The sequence below is a fragment of the Neofelis nebulosa genome, chromosome 9 (assembly GCF_028018385.1).
Source record: "Neofelis nebulosa isolate mNeoNeb1 chromosome 9, mNeoNeb1.pri, whole genome shotgun sequence".
In the NCBI taxonomy this organism is placed as follows: Eukaryota; Metazoa; Chordata; class Mammalia; order Carnivora; family Felidae; genus Neofelis; species Neofelis nebulosa.
In genome coordinates, this window is record NC_080790.1 from 63459630 (window position 1) to 63481472 (window position 21843).

The 21843-nt window shown below is 40.4% G+C and overlaps 1 long non-coding RNA gene across 3 annotated transcripts in view; it reads right to left on the reverse strand.

The window, feature by feature from the left end:
• Nucleotides 1–2767: 2767 nt before the first annotated feature.
• Nucleotides 2768–21843, reverse strand: part of LOC131485063 (uncharacterized) — a 240984-nt gene continuing 221908 nt past the window's right edge. For 2 of the 3 annotated variants that reach the window (XR_009248609.1, XR_009248611.1), the window contains 3 exons: nucleotides 9950–10156; nucleotides 7993–8147; nucleotides 2768–6749 (listed from right to left, as the gene is read on the reverse strand). This is a non-coding gene — a long non-coding RNA (uncharacterized LOC131485063). The remainder of the gene's footprint in view (nucleotides 6750–7992; nucleotides 8148–9949; nucleotides 10157–21843) is intronic. The other variant, XR_009248610.1, reaches the window with a different exon arrangement.

Consider the following 21843-nt stretch of genomic DNA (forward strand, 5'->3'; position numbering starts at 1 on the left):
TACTGCTGGCAAAGAGGAGGCAGTCAGATGTGGAGAGAGAAGTCGGGGCTGTGTGCGCAAGCTTGGCTGGCGGGAATCGAGTCTCTCCGATGGAGGAAGGAACCTAGTGCAATGCTTGGTATGGCAGAAAGGAAGGTGCCCAGAATAACTATTATTACAATATGCAACAAAAGGCGGGGGGGGGGGGGGGGGGGGGGGGAGGGTGTGGAGAAAGGGAGCAGGGGTGAAAAGCTTTCAAGTCAGTTAAATTCATGAGGGCTATGGAGGCTCAAATTGAAATTATCTCACTCTGTGCTGATAAATAAAGGAGCTCGGGTACCTAAATCATGACACTAACTATACGTTTCGATTTTTTTAAGTAGTGATTAGGTGGATACTCTGGGGAACCTACCAGCCTTCACAGAGATAACAGACTCAACTTAATATCAACTTAAAAAGAGACTTGAATTCTAACCAATCTCATGTAATGAATTGAAATTCTATAGCTTTCAGAGGGGGGGAAAGATAAAAAAGCGACACGGCTCCATCCTCTAACTCGCTGTCAGGAAATATAATTTGTGCTCTCGGTGATTCACCTAGCTCATATGCAGCATGCAAATTTATTTCCCTAATAATCAGACCTGGAGATTGCCCAAGAGGATTAATAGCATCATTCCTTATGACCGCCAGGATATTATGCACCTCTGACATGGAAAAATTGTGTTAGTTCTACAGAGAAAACGCAAGGATATTTGTCCTGCTAGACAATATAATAGGCTGGTGCATCATCAGATTACAATGTCATTTCAAAAACCTTGAATACAAATAATGGACAGTGGGGGAAATGTTGGAACAACCTCCCTTAATTCAGTAGCCTTGAATTCACGTGTATTTCTGTATGTGCTAGGCGGTGTATGCATATTTCTTTTATTAGAGCGTTCCAACATTGCATGCAAAAAGGCAAGGGTATTTTATATTCCATGAGATCTTGTCATTGTTTCTTGGCAAACAGATGAAAAAGACACGAGGAAAAGGGTTCTCTCTATGGTTTTGCTTTCTTTGTAACCCACCTATACACAGCCGAAGATAGCGTTCAGAAGCAGAACTTGCATTGGTATCCGCTGATTATCTGGAGTTTATATGTGGGGTGTGCTCCTTGGTATGTATACAAACATGGGTATCTACTAATGCAGCTTCCACTCCTGTCTTTATTCAAACATGAAGTCGTCCGTATCTTTAATCGCTGAATATTCGATACTCAAGGTAAAAGCAGTATATTTCACAGTCGTTGTTTGGGACTATATTTTATTTTATTTCTTTATCTTTGACAAGGAATCGGTCAGAAATTTTCCAGAACGGTAATGTCTCCAGCTGTACTTTAGACCAAAGAACGCTGCCTTGAGACAAGACCAAATTTCATTATTATGCGCATGGGAGCAATAAGATTAGCTCCTACTGTTGCCCCTAAGGCGGAGCCGCACGATGAGCCAATGAGATGATGCTAATGTGCACGTTAATAGTATTCTGCTAGAAGAAGTTGGGATAATTAAACATGTACCGTCTCTTTAAGACAGAGCCGCACACATTTTCTTCGGATGGGTGTTTACAAGAATTCCAATTTCAGGTCAGAGCCATTTCTGAGATTGCTTAAGAAAGAGATGGGAATAACTTATCTTATTCATGTATTCAAGGAACCTTATAAAATGTGCAAAACATAACAGTTTTAAGGGGTAAAACATGCATCTTATCTTGACAGAGCTGCTTTATTATGTGTTCCGTTGTATACTGACCTAATATATGGAGCATTTTTAGCTAATATACCTTGCAGGAAACCAGCCTTTAATGTGATGGATTTTATGGTATCTCATTAGGGTGTGTTTATATAACCTGATACTAAACACGTTTTCAGATTCATGTTCCTTATTAAAATTGTGAGCCACATTGATTTTTAGTTGGAACAGCCACAGAGTCATTTTTACCATTAAGAAGGGTAGCTCTGAACTTATTCCCAGAGCACAACTGTTTTCTGTACAAACTTGGGGACTTCCCCTTTTACAGCTTCAATTAGCGTGGTCTTCGTGGCATGGAACACTGTCCTCTGATTGCTTGGAAGTGTCTGTTAGGTTATTATCCATAATGCAGAATTGTTCATTGCATAGGAAGTCGCCCCCCCTTTGTTTTCCTGGAAGAAAAAATAAATCTATTAATTCTCCTGTTGTTTTCAGATCAATATCTTTGATTTTATGAATTAGCCCCAAATAATACTGATATATTGGCCCTGAAGAGTACATCTCTTCATATCTGAGCTGCTGACGTTTTCATAACTGACACTACCAGTTATGACAGTGTTTATGTGAAAGTGGCAAATTAAGAGAAAAGGGGGGTGGAATCCCTTAACATTGCGAGTTGTGTTAAACAAAATAATGACTTTCACATGGTGAATTCTCATTTTGTAAACTGATCCTGTGGGGTAACTCAGAAAGTCAGCCGTAAATAGTGTCCCAAGGTATTTCAGTGGAGTCAGGGGAAATAATGACCTGGAGGTACTGTAAATAGTTTAAATTATTCGAAGGTCTTTCTAAGAAATGTAATGTGAGAAGGGAGAGAAGTGCTTTTTCTCTATTGTGAAGCGAGTACCCTTTGGAGGTGATCCAAACTTAGAATGCAAATATTTAGAGAAAAGGACAATCTTTCGAGAAAAGCAAAAACTTTACTTTTCTTACTTGTTACAGCGAAGCTAGTGAACACAGTCCAACCAGGACAGAAAAAGAAAAAAAAAAAGCGCATATCCAGACAGAAGCACGACTCTGTTTATTTCACTTTTGCGTTTCAAAATAAGTCACAAGCCTTTAACAGGGAGAGGGGGGACTAGATTTTTCACAGTGACATACAGAAAACCTATGGAATGAATATCATTACCCCTGATAGATTGAATATTGTTAATCGTGTGATTTCATTTTAACCATATTTATAACTTTAATTATAATCTGGGAATTGTAGTTCACAAACCTCGAGCAATCGCTCTCTATATTTGGCCTAAGAAATTTTAAGTCAGAACTTGTTCTGAGAAAAGAAAGACCGTTTCCCTTTATTTTGCCTCTGGCGGGCTATTCATTATTAAACGTTAAAGTTGTGTCAATTACTTTCATATTTGATGATTATCCCAGTTTTTCCACCAGCTAATCAAGTCTTCTTTAAAGACGTGTCTGGCAGTGACTACCAACCGGTTTGTGCTTTTTGTCTCCTAGTTAACCATAACAATTGGTTATTTTAATTCACCCCACCACCCTACTACCCATCACCATCATTCCCAACTAAGATAACAGGACGATTTACCCATTTATTTTAATCAGGGTGAGATTGAACTTTCAAAGTTACTCTTTTGCTAAATACAAGAGCCAGGTTCACGTACTGGTTTTAAATGGGGATGAACCGAGCTATCCTGAGAACAACTCTGTTGTTAGTATTAACAGCTTCACAGCTATTCGGCTTGAGGTGTAATTATTTTACCATTATTACATGCAAAGCTTTTAACAAAACAGTCGTTCCCTCCATTTAAGCAGAGAGTTTTATAATTTATTACATCTCTTTGGTCATCAACACACTATACAAACAGTTGGCCACCGGTGACCAATTACATTAAGGTTAAGCAACATAACTTTAAATTAGAAATAAGCTAATGTATCTTCATCAAGGGCCTGCTGTGTTTTCACTGCTGTTTATGAGATGATACTAAATGTGGATATAGAGCACGCTCACTGGGACCAATTCCTTTCGGCCTGAAAATGGGAAAGTCTCGAGTGTACCCGGGTCCAGAGCTAATTAATGGGATAACATCTGCTTTAAGCATTCAGCTGGAGTAATTTCTATCAACTTCCCAGTGAAGGTGCAGGGGAAACTGTCAGAGAACTAAGTATCTATCATGAACCATATTAATCTGTGACAGGACTGCAAAAGGCACATTTCGGTCTTGGTTTTATATTGATTTGGGGTGCTGCTATTATCAGCATGGGGTTCCCTCCCATTCTCCCTCTTTTTGATGCATGAATAATTGTGGGGTCTCTACGCAAATAGCCTATTTATATACACACAGGCCAGGGAGCTGGTCATGTTTTCAAAAATTCAGTGTAGAGGAGATAAAAGACAAGAATAAAACAGCCATGTTCCTCCTGAAACAATCAGTTTTAGCCACAAAGACATTTATGTTGTTTTATCGTATTACTTAAAAACGCAGCAGGATTTGCTAAAGAGAAATACCAGTACTGTAAAACAAGCTTCAGAAGGGATAAGGCCACTTATTTCGTGTTATTTCATGTTATCAGCTCTTGTACAACATGATTCCGGCTTTAGTAGCAACTAAATAAAGGCACCTGTCCCGTGCAGTCATTTACATAAATCCAACCTGAATGGAGGAAAAAAGTAATTCTCTGACACCTTACGACATGTGACACGTGCGGAAGTAGCAAGAGCAGCCATTCCCTTGGCAGCAGCCTCCCACCAAGCTAACCCTTTATTTTGTACCAATCCTGTATTCCGTACTTAATGTTTTGTTCGTTTCTTTGTTTTGCAGCGAAGCGGGAGAAAGAGTTCATTTTAATTAAGAGTTCAGGGAGAGGTGGTTCCGTGTGTCTGCGCTTTTGGAGTAAGCCCTGTACGCCTCCAAGGCAGTCACACAAGCCAACAGCACTGAGCTCTACGATCCCAGTGGTCAACAGAAAGAGGAAACATATACACTGTTCTTAGCGGTCGAGCTGAAGTATGCTGATGTTCCTTTTTAATAACCCTGGACCCAATAACTAGCATACATAAAATGTGATCCTGAGGAAGAAATCGCAATAATGACCATTCACCTTCGCCTGAAAGCTGATGGGGTCAAAGGCCAAATGTCAGCTCGCAATGAGTATGGGGGAATTCACCGGCTCAAATCCCACAGCCTCCCGAAAAGGGTCGTGCTCAGGGTTATTTATGGAAATGAAAATGGGAGAAGAATCAAGATATTTTTTTAAAGAACCTTAACACTTATACCATAGAGGGGGGAGATATTTCTTCAGATATTTAATAATCCAACAAAATTTTTAATATTGCCAAATTGAAATTGTGGCTGTCCCCAGTTCACATATTTATGCAATAATCTTGTAGTAAACTAATAAGTTGTGTTGGTTAATTGCCAAGCTATTTTGCATACAGTTAAGTTGTGCATATAAAAATACGCATGATGAAACATGTAGTATTTTATACCCCAAAGCAACTAACATGCTCATACCTAATGCATGCACACACACTGTAACCCAGGACAAATTGCTCGTGTTAGTTACTACCACAGGCTGGCAGGCCGGAAAATACATTTGGTGCCTAATATGCATAAGCACAGAAATATGGTCAGGCTCATTACTGTAATAAAGCTGTGATTTGCCAGCAGGATCAGTAGAAACACACTTGAAGCAGTCTGTCCCTTCCACTAGTTCATGTGCCATAAAGCAATGAGGTTGTAACAAGGGTGAATCCTCAATTCAGTTGGGCTACCTTGTCTGGGTTATTTGAACCCTTATTTGCCTTAAGGGGCCCATTTGCTTGTCCTAATGTGTACACAGTGATAATGTAGCCATTTACGCAATAAGGAAGGTCTGCAAAACAGTAGTCTGCTCTGCAATAATGCGAAGCAGCAAGAGTGTGGGGAACCGGCAACCGTTGGTCCAATTACATAATTCTGCGGAGACGTCTTCAGATCAGAGAGGTGGCTTTTGAATGTGCTTCAGAGCAAGTGGAGTACTGGACAAGAAAAAACCAAGTAGATTTCTTTTTAGTGCTCTGATAAAATTAGAATCACGTTGATGAAAGAAAATGCCCTGGGTCCTCTGCTTGAAGTTTCCATATTAAACAAAAGATTCTTGAAAAATTATAGAATTTACCTTGAGTAGAATTGATATCGCTTCCATGAAGGTGGAAGTTTCCTATTTGGAAAGGAGGCGTTAAGGTGTCATTTCCCACGGGACGGTAAGGGAGTTCAGTGATTACTCAAGGACAGTCTAAGCACAGAGACGAAGTTAAGGTGGCCCCAAATGTGCCACGATGCCCCCCGATGACCTCAAGTATTGTGGGGCCCTGTCTTTGTTGTTGCAGTCATTGGATGGGCTTGTGAAGGCCATTCTTTGTAGAGAGCTAAAAAACTGAAATCCAAGTTTGAGGTCCACTGGCAGGAGCTCTGAAGATCCTATAGTACGTATTTTACTTTTATGTTTTTCTTTTTGGTTTTTTTTTTTCTAGCTTTAAATGAAAGCTAGTTCTGTATTTTTACATACCCATGTAAACAGGCTGAAAAGCTGGTAGTGGAATATAATTAGGAAGAAAAAAAAATATCTATAAAGCACAAGTCTTTCCCAAGGTTTGGAAGAGATTCTACTCATCAACTAGAAGAAAATAATCCAGAAAGTGGCACATTCTACTTCCAGCACTATTTACCATACTCTCCTACGATAAATACCAAGAGTGCCAAAGAAGCATTGTTGCTCTGGCCAACCTCAATTAGCTGCTTCTTGTAATACTATGCTGACAAAGATTCTGAAGTCACAGGAGGTCTCAACATGCACAAAGAAGGGAATGGTGGTGTGGATTCCAGCTCTCTCCACCCTCGGGTGCCAATGACCAGTTCCAGACGTCATTCACAGCACTGCCATCCTCTGTGGTCTGAGAGGCCCCTCTGCATTCCTCATTCTTCAAGATGCAACTTCACAGAACACTTTCAGAACTTCTTCACCCTGGCGTGCTAAGAACTTTGGGTTGGAGTATATAAAGAATGAATGTACACCACTCACAGTAGTTATATGTGTTATTGAATATGAATCAGGTTTTAGCCGCATACCTTCACATGGGAAATGGAATATATAAAAATAATTTTATGTTTATGTTGATTCTCTTTGGGAAATGGACATGCCGTGGTGTAAGTAAAATGGACATACCCATGGCTAACGGGGAGCACATCTAGGTTGGCCTAATGGAAAAATGGAGAAGACAGCTCTCTGGGTAGTAAAGTTTTGCTGGGATTCAGAATATTTGCATCCTACCAATATTCTCCCCCACTGGCCTCTGATGCCAGCAGAATTGCTGCTATGAGTTGATGTATCATCTCCAGGATGCCTCAAGTTGAAGGCAAGCAAACTACCACGCAGGGGTACGCACTAAATCAATAAGCTTATTCCCTAATATCAAAGCAGCTGATAACTTCCAAAGAGAGGGTACGAGCTAAGGGAACTGCAGGATCTTTCCTGTTATTTATCTTAAAGAGATGGAACGTAGATGGAGTAGGAGCGTTAGCAGCACAGATCTATGCTGGAAAGGCCTCTCCAGACAGAGCTGACCGTGAAGGCTCTGGGTTCCGGAGGGTAAAGGATGTCAAATCCAATCAACAAATATTTTTAACATACCTCCTAGATGCCCTGGCATCCATTGCATAATGCACAGGTGTGGCATGAGCAGATGTTCGAGGGTCACAGAAAAAATGGCTTAGTCTGAGAGATCTCACTGCTCTTGGAGAGGCCGCTTTTCCTTGTTTTTATTTATTATGGTGATTTTTTTTAAACTGTGATTTTTGTACTCAGCCACAGAAAGTATAGAACTACAACTAGCATTTTTCCATTTATACCACTTTGAGAGCTTTGTCACATTTCTGAGAATTGAACATTTTCCCCCACGTGGGCACTTTCGATATCACGTTTCATCTCTGTGAAATTTCCCCTCCCGCCCCCAGTGCTCTGCTTAGACAGGTGTAGTCCTGCTCCTGAAGTGCTTATGGTTTCGAGGAAGAGGACAGATGAGGCAAACGGAAAGAATACCCTACCAACACTGAATATTACAAACGGCTCTGGAGAGCATCAAATAAATAGCGCACCGTGGGCGGGTGCATCGTCATGGGCCTGGGCCCCCATAGGAGAGGCAAAGCCCACCTCTGCTGGGGGCCATCAGGAATAGGCCTAGCGCGTGTTTCCTGAAGTTACTCAGGGCTGCTCCCTAGCTTACCTTTAGAGCAGAGGCTGGATCTCATCCTGGGAAGAAAGTCTCCTTCAGTGGGAACACAGGCATCAGTCTGGGACCATCATATGTGGCCACTTTGATCATTGGTGCACTCTTTTCCAGACTGGCCCTTTTCAACTGGAGGTTCCCTGGGGGAAATGCTGGTTCGGGGGAAACAAAAACAGCTATTGATGTTTACTTTAAAGGCATTTCCGTACTTTGGCTTTTCTTGTCTCCCTTTCTCCCCATGTTCCCTTTTCCTCCCACCCCCACTTGCAGCCTCCCTAAGGTCTCCCTAGATTTGATCTACTGACCTGGGTGCTGAGGCTAGATTTGAAATCTTCTGAAGGGTCCTTAACATGCCAGAGTTAACAGGCCTGCCTGGGCCTGCTGCTGTCTCCGAACTGCCACAAACTCCAAGGATTGTTTGGCAATAAAAATCAGCTATAAAAGTGTGAAAAATACCAGAGACCCAAATGCAAGAGGGAGGCGGGGGAGGGGGGCATGGCTCTTACACCCTTTTAGTGGACATCTGATTTATTTTTTAAGCGGAAAAGCTACTTTTATAGCTACTGTAGTTCAATTATCTCTAATTTTACACATTTTATGCAAATTCTTCCATCTTAATTGCAAATGAGAAGGGAACTTATTTTTTAAAGCAGAAAAACAAGGTATAGTTTTGTATTTCCTTTTCAATTTTTAATTCCTATTCGTGGTTCAGCACCATTAAACTTTTAAAACTCTTTTTACACAGTTGTTTAAAATTATGTGTAATTTAAAGCACACTTGCATGTTCACAAACACCCATAGCCTTAAACAAGTAGCTAATTTTATTCCCAGACCTCGCTCTCCCTCTCCAAGAAGATACTTTGATGTTCTCCTAAGTGTAGTTTCAAAAGACTGCAAAAGGATATACTTAAAAGGTTTTACAAAGAAACTTACTGTCGTACAAATCAAGCACATTGGAACATATCCTAAACATGAAGAAACCTGGATGAGAGTTTTTTGCCGAGTGCCCAGATTTCTAACCGGTGGTATGCCGATAGAGAGTCGACAGCCAACTCCCTTGGGAGGTGACTAACTAACTCTCTCTGATTTGTGGCGTTCGACAATTTCCATGGTGTAAACACTGCTGTCATGGCCAATTTCAAGCTACTGACATGACATCACTGAACCTGGAGGTGGGAAGGAATGGTCTCCCCTGGCCCGTGGGGGCAGAGCCATCCAGTAGCATAATGCTTACAAATCTAGAGTTAGGAGTTTTAGTCAAGAATCTGGCAACTACCAGCCATCTAACCTGTGTCAAATCTTTGCCGTGGAATCTATTTCCTCATGTCTGCAATGAGAATAAAGTTTGCTCTGCTGTGGGCTTATCTTCTAATAGCAAAAGAACTAACAGTTGTAGAATCATTGGCAAACTGAAAAGGAAACGCCAATAAAAGCTAAATATCTTCAGCGTTTATTTAACAATTTAGTCACCAACAGTGTCTTGATGTCACCATAGGAAACACAGAGATGTGCATAACAGAGTACAAAGAATTACCCTTCGATAGACTGTGATTTAGTGTTTTCATGAAAAAATTGCATCCCAGCCATTTGTGGGAAACTTAAACATTTTTCTGAGCCCTGAATCTTGAGAGAAATCGGTCAAGGAATCAGGAAAAGGGGGAAAAAACAGTAGTATTACTCTCTGAGAGGATTAAAGCTTAATTTTGATCTGCACTTGCCTTCTCCATTGGGAAGCACAAAGGGAACGCTGACGAGGCTGGGGCTGACAGTCTCTGGCGGGAATGAGGGGTGCCCACAAAAGGCTTCAGAATTGGTGGTGGCGCTAAGCCCGCTCCGAGCCCTCGTGGCCTCCTCCCCTCTGTCCACACAGTAGAGCACTGGAAGCTTCCTCTGGTGCCCACACAAAAAATTTGTGGCCAAGACACTTTCTGGGCCAGGTCCTCTCTTTCCTTACCAATCATATTTCATCCTAGCATATCGAGCAGAGGGAATGCAATTGTTTGCCTCCAACAAAATTCCAGGCTCCTCTGAAACCAGAAGCGAATGAGAGCAGAGAGGAAGGCCGTGTGTGTAGCACGTCGCATCAGGCCCTCTTGCCTACCAGTAATTAGGCTCACTCCGGCTAACGTCGGACTCCAGGCAGCTGGTCCGACACTTATTTCTGTAAAGGAAAACGGAGAGTACATGTGAGTCCCCGACTTTAACTTCTTCTCTCTTCTCCCTTCCCTTTGTGACTTCATGCTGGTTTGCAATTTGTGTTTTCACCACTGTAGTTAATTCTAAGACACAGTCGATCAACTCATAGCCTCCTTAGTAATGGAAGTGCCTCTAAATAAAACTGCGTAAAGCTCAACACTTCAATGGAGAGAATCCCTACCAGCTCTTTCATCTTATATTTAGCTGGCTACCCTTCAGTGAAGTTACATTTATAGCATAATTAATGAAATAAGCTTTTCTTCTGACTTGCCTAAATAGCTAGCCAGGTGACTTGGAAATTCTCTTTTTATTAGGAAGCACTACTACCTACATGGTCTGAGACCTTCCTGCGTAACCCTTAGCAGCCAAAATATTCCACCTGGAGCATGTGACTGAGACCTGACAGGCTGAAAAATACACATGCCTCATAATGCATGTCAACAATTTTACTATCTGGTACAAATGGAAACTTGCTGAATTTATTCCCTAAAATGCTTTTTATGCTTTTCTTGGTTCTGGCTTAGTGGTAATGTATTTAAATGTCTGGGAGAAATATTCAAAAGAATGAAACACATAACTTCAGTTGAGATGCCTACATTTCAAACCAAATACTGGCAGATCAGTGAGTATCTAGGTTAATTCTAACCTTATTTGATTAGGATAATTCACAGAGACACTGGCTCATTCCTTCAGATCCTGCCTTTTAACCAATCAATATTTTTAGGGTTATGGTTTTCAGAAGGCAGGTGATAATTTTGGAGATAGCATCTCAAGGTGCTGCTGACATTGAGATGCATATTTAATATGTTCTTGGAGTGACAGAACACAGCAAGGTTGGAATCTCCCCCCAGAAATACACACCCACACACCCACGGTGGCACTAACCTTTACATTCTTGAAGTTCTAAAACAGATTTAGCGAATGGGCTCTTATTAATGTCCACGAAAATTTAGAAACTTAAGGGGTGGGCAGTGACTACCTTTCCCTCAAATGTCCTGTCTTTTCTGTGTGCGGGAATCCCTGAGAAGGAGAGAGAAGAAGCAGGTCTCCATGCAAAGATCAACAGTGAGGACAGAAAGAAGGAGCCGTGAGGACAGCTATAGCCGTGGGCTGGTAGTTCACCTAAATTAGCACATGTCACTACCTGCACAAGTAGGGGATTGCATGAGAACTGGGTGAGGTAAGAGAAAACAAAGGGAAAAAAATAGACTTGGATTTTTCTTAGAATGTCATTAAAAAATATCTATTTTAATTTCATGTGACTGAAATTATCTGCTTGCTTTGTATTAATTTTGCCTTGACTGAAATTAGTTGTCAGGCCTCTGTTTATAGCCTAATTACCTTTTCCTTGAAAAAAAAAGGAGGTAAAAGAAATAACAATAAATTCGTAATGCAAAAGCTACAAGTTTGTAGTATTAGTACAGATTAGGGATGGTTCTAGGAACAGGGCTTGAAAATAAATGAATGCGGAGAAGGCTTATATTTCTTAGGAGACTATTTTGCCAGGTCTCTCCTCACTGCCTAGTGCCATGGTTGTGACTCGTGGCCACAAACACTTGAGAGTGAGAAGCACTCAGGGTGGCTAATTTAGTGTCATCTATTTTATTTGGCTCTCTTATGAAGCCAGCCAGATAACTGAGTGTTCACACTCAAGACCATGGTTGGCAAAATATTCTGTGAAGGGCCAAATTGAAAATATTTTAGTCTTTATGGGCCATATAGTCTCCATCCCAACTACTCAGCACTGCCGTTGTAGTGCAAAAACAGCCATAGACAATATGCAAACAAATGAGTGTGACTGTCTTCCAATAAAATTTTATTTACAAAGACAGGCAGTAGGCCAGATCTGGCTCACAGGCCATAGTTTGCCAAGCCCTGCTCAGGACAATTCAACCAATGGAACACGAGAAGAAGGTAATGTACATGCAGTACAGCATAGAACAAGTGTTCAACGAACATTTTAAACAAACATGAGTATCAACTAACCAAAAAAAATTTACTCAACTGCAGAAATGTGGAGCTATATCCAAGTCAGAATTCATGGGTTAAAAAAAAAAAAATCACGGCTTTGGTGACTTCTTGTAATTAACAAAAATAAGTAGCAGTTGAATATGATGGGGACACAGTGAAAAGGTAACCAAAGCCCCTGCTTACCAAAGCTTAGGGAAAGGCAAACTATGTACGATCAGCCATAGAGAATGCCACCATATTACATGCCACGTCTGGCCGAGGTTCGGAACATGCCTTTCTGCCATTGAAATAAGGCAGCACTGCAGAAAGTGTTGGCTAAGTCAGGGCAATGTGAAATGTATTTCTCAAAAATATGCAACAAAATGAGCAGCTTTTCAAAAGTCATCTCATTGAAAGGGTGAGCTTTAGTCACCTCATAAATAAGTGCCAGATTTGGGAAGGCGAGTTATGGGTCTCCCTCTCGTGCTGCTTCTCACCTTGTGGCCGGTTTCCCCATCTGTATTATGAGCATGGTACCAGATGATCCATGGTTCTCAAACTCTGACTCTAAACTATGATTCCAATGCTACTTCAACTATTCGCTTTTTAGTTAGAGGGTCCCTGACTTATTGTGTTATGCTTTTTACCTATGGGTGAAATGTTGAACTGACTTCATTTTCTCCTCTACCAAGCAACTTTCCATTCCCTCCCCCACCCCTTCCCAAACCCCTCCCGGTAGAGAGTCTCATCTGAAATGTGAAGACGGCCCACCTCCCCACAGACAGCCAGGGACAGACAGCAGTCAGGACAGCAGCCCAAGGCCCCTCTCTGGGCCGAGCCTACAGAGTCATCTTGGTCTTCCTGAGAATCCTTCAGCTGGAGGGGCTTTCCCCACCCCCCCGACAACACCCCCGCTCAATGCCTGGACCATTGCCAAGAAGATCTGTCCAGCTGTAAGCCTGATTTTATATAGTTATTTTCACTTATTTTTTATTTCACAAGATGTAAACGAATCTGTTTAACTAGGAAATCACGTCCCTTGAAAGTGATTATAACCTAATTTGACATGCAGTATTTGTACACTTATTCTAGTGTTATGATGCATTCACCATGTTTACATAAATAGAGATTTCTGTATAATTACTACAAGATAATGTAAAGAGTTAATCACATGAAATCCCCCAAAATCTCATTTGGGTAAATTTTTTTTTTTTTTAATTTGAAAGTAAAATTTCCTTCGGAAACAAAGTGGGCCTATTTCCAAAATGTTCTATAAATCTTCCTTGAGCGCCTTACAAAAACATCTATTTTCTTCATCCATTCTTGTTTGTTCATTAATTGATACAGTCAGATAATTTGCTGTGTACCTAATATGTTGCAGATACAAACAAAGATAAAATAGACATGTTTCTTGCCTTCAAGAGCATTACATCTAAAGAAGTTCAGAAGCACTTCATGGAGAAAGGTGAAGCTCTGCCTTGATCTGTTCTGCTTACCTTTGATTTTCCACTTTTCTATTATGTTTTCTTCATGAAAAATACATTGGAAGAAATATGCAAGAATTATTTGCATACAAAGAAATATAAAGAGGAGGGAGAGAGGCAACATTAGCATGAAATTCTAAAGGAAGAGCTGCAAATAGTTAAAGTTGTTCTCTCTTTTAATTTTAGAGAGAGAAAGAGCATGTGAGTAGGACAGGGGGCAGAGGGGGAAAGAGAGAGAGAGAGAAAAGGGGAGAGAATCTTAAGCAGGCTCTATGCTCAGGATGGAGCCTGATGCAGGGCTCAATCTCATGATCCTGGGATCATGACCTGAGCCAAAATCAAGAATCAGACACTCAACCAACTGAGCTATCCAGGTGCCCCAAGTTGTTCTCTTTTTATATCTTATTGGTGAGGAACGATATTTCCCCCAAACTGAGATATTTTACTAAAATTAAGAAGGAACAATCACGTAAAGAATGATCCAATAGTTCTATACCAATTTACCAAAGACTTCTTTGTCTTCCTGAGGTTAAATAAATGTTTCTCCTTGCACTTACTTTCTGCCATTCATTCTGTTTGTACCATATGCTCAGCTCCATCTCAGCATCTTTGAGGGTGACAAATTAGGTAAAAGCCCTGCCAAGGTACATCATGCTGTGTGGATAGCGAAAAGAGGGCTGGAAAAAACATCTACAATGGCATCAGTGTTAGAGAGGTGAGGATGTCACCGCATGGGTGCATTTCACAAATACCATCCCTTCTTGTCACCTTCACTGGACCGTATGGTGCACATTCAGGTGAACCAGGGATGAGAAAGTCCCTTCATGTCCCCCAAGACCTATTCCTTCATCATCATGTGCCAAACCTTCTCTCAAATCCTTGAGCTCTTCTCTTTACTGTGTTTTCTAGAAGACAAACGACATTTAGGCACAGTTCTTAGTAACATCTTCAATGAAATAGGACATTTTTTTAGGATGAATTCCATACAATCCCTATCCAAAACCTGTCAGAATGAGAGCTGGAGATTTAAAAGTGGAATGTCCCAGGACTTCAATGAGATGGTTTTCAAATCAATGTACCTGGGCCAAAGTACCTAGAATGACCAATTGTTCATGAGGGCAATTAGTTTACTTCAAAAAGAAAGAATAAAAAACACATGTAATGTATTATAGTGAGCATGGTATTATACCATTATTTGTTCAACCACGTATTCCTAAACTATTTCTAGAATTGACTTATTCCTAAACCATCAATTAGGCAACCCTTCAAACATAATACACCACAGGTAAGCTAGTGAGCCATGTACAGCCTGTTTGCTATATAGGTTTTCCATTCAGGCCTGAGTTCCATTTTGCTCTCCCAGTACAGTTGCAGTACAGGGTCATCTTTGTGAAGAACCATAAACATGTACTTTGGATTCTAGTCCTGCTATTGGCACCATGGTCCTAAGAGCGAGTTACTCAACCTCTCTGTGCTTTAGTTCCACTTTCTGTAAAATGGAGATAGCCATTCCCATTGTCATGGGGATTTAAGTAACTTGTCTTGGGAGGGGACTTAGAGCTTTGCCTGGCCCATTATGAAGAGATGGTAAATGTTCGCTGATTGTAATGGAAGCTGCAATAATCATACTGGCCTTGGATGGCATTTATATACACTCATTATACACTATATTTTACCTGTTCGTTTTTATCCAACCTATTCCCTAAATTGTAAGCCCTTGTGAGACATTGGCAATGTCTCAATGCCAAGAGGAGCCCAAAGTAATGAAAAATTATCTATTTAAGTGTATGTATTCTCTCTACTTCCCAAAACCCCCAAGAATTTTTGTCTTCCCTCAGTGTGGCTAATTGTGAAGTGACTGTGCTCATGAGCACCTTTTTATTTGCATATTTGATGTTTGCAGTGGAAACACTAGATGCTAGCAATGACACTATCAATAATACAGGAAACTTCCTGATAAAAATTTCCTTTTTATTGTCTGCTTCTCATTTTGGCCTACTTTCCTTTCTAAGTGACCCTACTCACCCAAGCCAGACTACAGAAGATGAACACGTAGGAAGTACAAAATTTCCAAGTTTCACCTTCCCTCTCCTTCCACCAGCCAGTGCTTATTAAACTCCTCAGATACGTTTACTTATTTTTGACATGAATTCTTTGTTTGCGATAATCATCTTAGGAAAAAAAAAATTATTTCTCCTGCTGCATCTGTAGCATTTTCATAGTGTCATATCCAAGATAACTTGATACAGTCTCGAGGGAATGACAGGAAGTTTCTGAGGAGAGTCTTCTCTGTAAGGGCACCACATGCCCCAATTTGGAGGCGAATGCCCCAGTTTTAACATGCTGTCTCCCCTGTGTTCCCAAGAGCAGATCTAATGTTCTCTTCCTCCAGGTCTCTGTTGATTGCCTGAACTGCGATAGTGCTGCTTGAAATGGCGAGGGAATGGGGTAGAATTGGAGTTATCCAAATCAAAAACATGTCGGATGAGACTCACAATCCAATAATAGACACTCTATGAGGCCTCCCTGAGGGTTGTCAGGTTTTTAGCGGAATATTAGCTGGCTACTTAACACACTCTATTGTCTTCACTTGAAGGCTTTAAATCCAGAAGCTTTGCTTAATTTTACTAAATAAGATACCTAGAAAATAGAATCCCTTTTACTCTCAATTGGTATGTGGAGGGGAAAACATTCCACAGTATCACTGCTCTTTCCACACTGAAAGAAAATGCACTACCATGAATATCTGGGTCTGGTCTGCTTATTAAAGTGTTCATAGAATCATTTAATGCAGCTCCTCTTCCTTTCATGTTTTCCAATGGAGGGACATGAGGAATAGGTTTTGTTTTTGCTTTTGTTTTAATTTTCGTTAAGCTCTGAAATGCAACATTTCGGATTTGAGAAACCCAAATAAAAGACAAAAAAATTATATATATCAGCAGTGTCTTGCTAAATGTTCTGTTGGTTTCTAAATAAGCTTAGGGAAGAGCTTTAGTCAAAACAGGATTAAAATTTCTCTGGCTCACCTTCTGCAAGCATAACTTGCTTCTGCTGTGGCACACCCAAAGGGGGAAAATGTTAGATGTGAAATTTATAAAAAGTGACACAGACAGAAAAAAAAAGCAATGCTTCTAATAAATAATATATTATTATAAGGGAAACAAAGTGATTGAGTAATGTCACTCTAATGACTTTTCTCCAACGGCTAGAACACCTGCTCCGGCATTGTTTATGTTCAAGTTTGTTTTCTCTGCTCCGTAGAACTACATCCTGTAAGAATAACCTACATAAAGTCATTTACAAGGTGACTAAACTACCTTTTGTTAGGATGTCAAACTGACCCAAATTGGAAGACCGTAAAAGAATCTGGATATCGGAGTGAGCACATACTGTGAAATACTGGTTGTTATTCTCATCCTGATGGTACATACTGCTAACATGGACCTCAGACTGCCTTTGAGAAATCTCACCAAAGCCCAGGGACCATTTTACACACTGTCTTCCTAAATTTTACAGTGAAAACAACCCAAACTGGAATGAATCAACATGTGTAAAGGACGGTTAGGCAGCTCTTGTCTCTCCCTAGATCTTAAAGATTGTTACAAAGGTGAAGGCTCTAGTCATTCCTCTGGCTCCAAATTGTTATTTGATCTATGGCAAATGTCAAAAGTTACTGGGGTCCTATTTATTTCTATTGCATGGGGGAAAAATCCACCTTATTTATCACAGGGATCAAATATAGGCAAGAGGCATAAATGTGGTTGAAAATTTACAAACTGTGTCCTGTGATCGATGTTAGTAACAATTTTTGGAATTATTTGGTAAAAAAGATCATTATTAATAAGTACCTCGGATGGTGTAAACATATTTCTTATACAAGATTCCCTATTTATTCACTTGTTATCTAATCTATATGCCACAAAATATACAGTGCTCTTGACGCCATACATCTCAAAGCACTGATATCTGCTATTCTAGAAAAGGCCATTTCACATAGTTTTCTATTATAATAGCTGAACTTTCTTCTTAATGGGATTCAGTAGGGTTTCTAGAGAAGAAGGGAAAATAACAACCATTTTCCTCTTATGCCTTCAAAGCTAATATTTAGCAATGATTTCACATCCTTCCTAAAGGAACAGGCTCTGAATTGTGAGCCATGGGTACTGGGGGTTAGGACTCCAACATATGAATTTTGGGAGGATACAATTCAGCCCATAACACTAAGTCATGCAACTAATACATGGGAACAAATCCCATTTTGTCTGCTTCTTCTTAAATCTAGTCTTGGGTTAGATATACTACACACACACACACACACACGATATACTATATACATACACACACACACATACATAGTCATATAGCATGGCTACATTAGTCACACTTTTTCACAAATTAACATCGATGTGCTTTAATTATCTAATACCACATGTCTGGAAACTCAGACCCTATGCATGAGTGTGGAGGAGCATATATCAGTGAGAAGAGCCTGGATGTAACACTCTTATGATACCATTCACTTTTTATGGACTAGAGAGCATTGAGCTCTCACTCCCAAGGATCATTCTGGATCTACTACTTTTTAAAATAGTAAAACAACAACAAACATGACATTAGAGTAAGTTGTCTAAATTGCAACAAATTAATTGATCAATTGTTCAGCATATAATTAGACACATGCGTATGAGAATGTTCATCAAACCTAACTGTGCTCTGGGAATCTCCTGGCATGAAGAAAAAATGTCCAGATGTGTACCATGAAATGCCTTCATATAAGTCAGTGGTATATCCTGCCTGACTTGTGATAAAGACCTTGGAAAAGCTGCCACATATGCAGTTCATTTTAGGCAAACCACTACTTAGCAAGTTGGTCAGGGGCCCTGGGCTTTTCAATAAATGGTACTTCATTTCAGGGCTGTAGATGACATCATTGAAGGTTCCTAATTCCATGCAAATCACATGGAAAAAAAATATCCAAAAAAATTTGAGTGTCTGCTTTGTGCTGAGCACTGGGCTACCTGAGGGGCCTGCCCTCAAGGCTGGTGGACCAGTCAGACACCCACCTGACTGATTATGAGACAATGTTCTGCTCAACAGAGGCACAGACGGAAGAGCATTAGGGACACATTGGCAGGACCACAACTTGGAGAGACTTAGGAAGACTTAAATGACAGGGTAACATTTGACCGGGCTTTAAATAATGAGATTACAGGCAGAAAAGTGGGGCAAGTGACAGACTTTTTGTTGCCGTTTACTTATTTATCTAGAGAGAGCATGTGTATACACAAGCAGGGGATGGGCAAACAGACAGGAAGAGAGAGAATCCCAAGTAGGATCCACGCTCAGCACAGAGCCCAGTGCGGGGATTGATCTCAAGACTGAGAGATCAGGACATAAGCTGAAATCAAGAGTTGGACGCTTAACTGATGGAGCCACCCAGGCACCCCAAGGGATGAATGTGTGAAAGTGCATGGCATGTTCAGCGACCAGCAAGTGGTGATGTCACTCATGGCAGGGGCTGTATGAAGGAGTAACAGAGATGGAAGTGAAGGTGTGAGAGTAGGACAAGGACATATGGTCAAGGGCCTTGTATACATGCTGAACTGTCCAGATACTGTCTTTTGGACCAGGAGGACTGGTATTTATTATTTTTTAAATGTATTTTTGATAGCTTTATTGAAACGTAAATGAGACATATCATTGTCTAAGTTGAAGTTTTACAATGTGTTCATTTGATATGTTTACAAATTGTAAAATAATCACCACCATAGTATTATCTACTCCCCCCCCCCCATTGTGTCACATTGCTGTTTTCTTCTTCTTCTTCTTCTTCTTTTTTTTTTCTGGCGAGAACATTTAAGATCATTCTCTTTTTAACATTCAAGTATACAATACAGTATTATTGTCTATAATCACCATGCTGTACATTAGATTCCCAAACTTATTAACCTCATCACTTATTAACCTTATAACCAGAAGCTTACAACCTATGACCAATATCGCTCCATTTTCCCAAGCCCCTGGTAACTACCACTCTACTCTGTCTTTCTAAGTTTGGCTCTTTTACATTCCACATATAAGTGACATCATACAGTGTTTGTCTTTCTCTGACTTATTTCACTCAGCATAATGCCCTTAAGGTCCATCCACGTTAGTACAAACAGTGGAATTCTCCCTCGTTCTCATGGATGAATAATATTCTATCGCATCTCTATCCCACACTTGTGGAATCCCTGAATCCAGTTTCATCATTTTAAAGTAAATACCTCCAGCAGTAATGTGGCGGAAGACCCAGAGGGATACCCTGGAACTATTTTGAGCTCAGCAAACTATGATGAAGAGCTCAAATAGGGCAACGTCAGCAGAGAGAGAGAGCACAGAAGACTAAGTTGAGAGACTTTAGGAAGTAGAATGAACAACAGGTGGTGAGGAGTTAGATGCTGGGTCTGAAAGAGAGAGAGGGCTTTTCCTTCCTTACCCTGAATTCATGTAGCTCTACTGGTGTCCCAGCACAGGATTTTGTTGAGACTGTTAAGTGTTGTACCCCATATCAAAAAATAAAAAAAGGCAAACAAACCCATGGCTATAAAGACCGTCTATAGAGAGCATAGAAACGCATCACTCACTCTTGCTATTCAAACAAACAAACAAAAACCACACCTGTTTATTCCATCTCTGATTCAATAACCTGTTTCCATTGACAAGTTAGACAAAAGTGAAACTGTCAAGATGACTCTTAGAGCTTCACTGTCAATGGCATTGGCAACTTCTTTGCTGAATAAGATAATAGTTTTGAATGTTTTCTTAACTTTGAATGCTATTCACAATGTAACAGCTACACACCCAAAGTACTATTAATCTGTATTTCTGGCATTTTTCTCACCATTTTCATATGTCTAAATAATCAACGCAGCAATTCTTCAAGCCCTGATTTACAGCATGTGTTGACCTTCAAGGTATAAATGCCCACACCATGGCTGAGTTTGGGCTCCCAACGCAATGCCATTGAACACAGAGTGGGAAAGAGAGATGCATAGCATCACACCATCCTGTGTTATTTACCACATGAATACAATTGACCTAAACACCTCAAGAGTATAGATGAATTTGGTAAAATAATTGGGAAGGGATATGTGTTGGATATATATTACCTTTGTTTGTAACATAATCTCTCTAAGTTTTCCTTTTTTAATTTTTAATAGTGGTTGTACCTACAGCTTGGAAAATTCCTGAAGAGTTCACAATCGATTCTCACAATCTCAGCATATCCCCATTCATATGAAGCATACACTGAGGGTGAGCAGAGAGCTCTGAGGCAGTCACTCGGGAACCCAGGCTAAAAAGGTTCCATCATCTTTCAGCTGTGCCATCTAGAAAAGGCTGCCTCTAAAGTTGCTACAGAAAGAGGCGGGATGGTCACATGAGTTGGACAGAAAATGACATTATTTCCCTCAAAATTCATTTTCCTGAACTTGGTTGAAAGATTTCCATTGAGGACAAGAGATGCTAGTAAACGTTTTCTTTCTCATGCTCAGGAACTGGAAACACTGTGTTAGTGTCCACCTTTGTCTCTGCTACAGTCACAACACCACAAGATGAAACATCTTCTCGCAGGAAACCAAACTCTTCTCATCCAAACCTATTCTTTTCCTAGTCTTCCTCATCAGTAAATAGAACCACATATAATCAGTCATTCATGTCTGAAACCTGGGACATCTGTCCCCCTAACACTTGAAATCCAATAATCTGTCAACTCTTCCTCCAACGACATGACCTGATTCTTCCATTTCTTTCCATCTGCACCTGCAGGACCCTGGTCCAAAGCCACATCATCTCTCCCAGGACTACCTGAAGAGACCCCAACTCCCATTACTCTCTCCTTTTCCATCCATCCTCACTTCAATTCATTTTCCACAGAGCAGCCGGAAGAATTTTTTAAATGTTAATCAGATTATGTCATTCCACTGCTTAAGTTGATTTTCAATTAAGCTTAAAATAAAATCCAAATTTCTGACTTGCCTAAAATAGCCCTATAGACTTTGATCCTGTCGCTTCCTCCAACCACATCTTGTTCCATTTTCCCTTTTTGAAGTACCTCTGTCACACAAGTGTTTTTGAGCTCTGTGAACATATCAAGTCTTTGCCTATGCCATTCTTTCTACCTGGAATGCTCTCATCCCTGTCTTTGAGTTCTGAGCTCAAATGTGTCTTCCTTAGA